This window comes from Rhinopithecus roxellana, chromosome 2, assembly GCF_007565055.1.
Source record: "Rhinopithecus roxellana isolate Shanxi Qingling chromosome 2, ASM756505v1, whole genome shotgun sequence".
In the NCBI taxonomy this organism is placed as follows: domain Eukaryota; kingdom Metazoa; phylum Chordata; class Mammalia; order Primates; family Cercopithecidae; genus Rhinopithecus; species Rhinopithecus roxellana.
The window spans coordinates 75,380,669-75,382,960 of record NC_044550.1 but is presented as its reverse complement, the minus strand read 5'-3'; the positions used below and the strand labels follow the sequence as shown (position 1 = coordinate 75,382,960).

General features: G+C 43.3%; 1 pseudogene; it reads left to right on the top strand.

The window, feature by feature from the left end:
- The first annotated feature begins 378 nt into the window (after nucleotides 1–378).
- LOC104674898 lies at nucleotides 379–1,222 on the top strand (annotated as a pseudogene).
- Nucleotides 1,223–2,292: the final 1,070 nt, after the last annotated feature.

Here is a 2,292-nt window from a genome sequence, read left to right as displayed (position 1 = left end):
GAATCAACTGACCCTGGGAGATGGAGGCTTCAGTGAGCCGAGATCACGCCACTGCACTCTAGCTTATATGATAGAGTGAGACTCTGTATCAAAAAAAAAAAAAAAAAAAAAAAAAAAGGTGTTCAAACAGCACTGACTCATTGAACACGTGAAAACAAGCATCTCCTTTCCCCACCACCAAAGAGTGCCTTGCTCTTTGGCTCCCTGAGTTAGTCTGGTTGTTTGCGATCCCCTAGGCTGTGGCTGTGAACCGAGGGGCTCGCACCAGGTCTGGTTTTCTATCTCATCTGTAGGTGTGGCCCTGATGGTGCAACAGGCTCTGGACTCCTAAAGCTCTGGAGCTAATTTAAGATTTTATTCTTGAGCGTGGCATAGAAGATGAATTCTTCCACCTTCGCCATGAGTGGAAGAATCTGATGTTCTATCGGTAGTTAACTAGTTATGGGATATAGCCGCAGACCCATTAAACACAAGAGCCATCGTCCAGGATCAGGGATGTCTGCCTGGCCTTATTTTATTTATGGACCACCCCAACCCTCCAGTCATTCATTCGGCTTTGCTTGCTCTTCCATACTTGGGAGAATGCCGTGCAAACAGAGAAAAGATGAAAGAAGAACTGGATATGATATTGAGCCTACAAAATGTCATACAGAAAACTGTAACTCTAGGAGGAACAAAACTTCTGGCCTCTGAAATCTATGACATACTTCAGTCTTCCAATAAGGCAGATGGTGATAGTTTCAATGAAATGAATTCATGTCGAAGGAAAGCTCAGTTGTTTTCCGGGAACTACAAACAAATGTGCCAAAACAGTGGTTGTGCATACAGATGGCCTTGATGATACGTCTTGGAGAAATCTATGTAAGAGGCTTTGTTAAAAATTAAAGGTGTTATTAGCTTTACTTTTCAAATGACTGTCAAAGGTGTGGTGCGAATCCATTCAGATTTGAAAGCTGAGGCTTTGGCATCTGCGAAAGCATCAACCAAGTTTACGAAAGATCAGTAAGTTGTGACAAGTGAAAGTGGAGAAGAGATGCTGGTCCCATTCTACCACCTTCCTGTGGTAGAACAGAACACAGAGCTACCTGACTACCTGTCTGAAGATGAGAGTCCCACAAAGGAACAGGACAAAGTAGTGTCCTGGGTCAGCTCACACCCAGTGGGTGGAACTAGCTGGCTGAGCACAGCTGCAAACTTTTTATCAAGATCGTTTTATTGGTAACTTCAATTTGGGGCTCAAGGACTATGTGAACCAACCAGGGGTCAGTTTTCCATTGTTGTGGTGAACTGTCAAGTGCAATTTGCAATAAGTTATCATGAAAAGCTTTTAGATTACATGATCGCATATGCTGCATTTTACATTTTATTGGACATTTTACCCCACTGAATGGTAAAAAGAAAAGAGGCTATGGAGGGAGTTGCTTTGTTTATGAAAGTATTTTTTTTCTTTCATTTAATTGCCTCATATTTTATAAACCATTGGTCCACCTTTAAAACCAAACATGGGAGGAGGTTCCAAGATGGACGAATAGGAACAGCTCCAGTCTACAGCTCCCAGTGTGAGTGACGCAGAAGACGAGTGATTTCTGCACTTCCAACTGAGGTACCAGGTTCATCTCACTGGGGCTTGTCGGACAGTGGGTGCAGCCCATGGAGTGTAAGCCGAAGCAGGGGGGCGCATCACCTCACCTGGGAAGCACAAGGGGTTGGGGAATTCCCTTTCCTAGCCAAGGGAAGCCATGACAGTTGGTACCTGGAAAATCGGGACACTCCCACCCTAATACTGTGCTTTTCCAATGGTTTTAGCAAATGGCACACCAGGAGATTACATCCCTGATGAACATTGATGCAAAAATCCTCAATAAAATACTGGAAAATGAAATCCAGCAGCACATCAAAAAGCTTATCCACCAAGATCAAGTTGACTTCATCCCTGGGATGCAAGACTGGTTCAACATATGCAAATCGATAAACGTAGTCCATCATGTAAACAGAACCAAAGACAAAAACCACATGATTATCTCAATAGATGCAGAAAAGGCCTTCGACAAAGTTCAACAGCCCTTCATGCTAAAAACTCTCAGTAAACTAGGTATTGATGGGACATACCTCAAAATAATAAGAGCTATTTATGACAGACCCACAGCCAATATCACACTGAATGGGCAAAAATTGGAAGTATTCCCTTTGAAAACTGGCACAAGACAGGGATGCCCTCTCTCACCACTCCTATTCAACATAGTGTTGGAAGTTCTGGCTAGGGCAATCAGGCAAGAGAAAGAAATAAAGGGT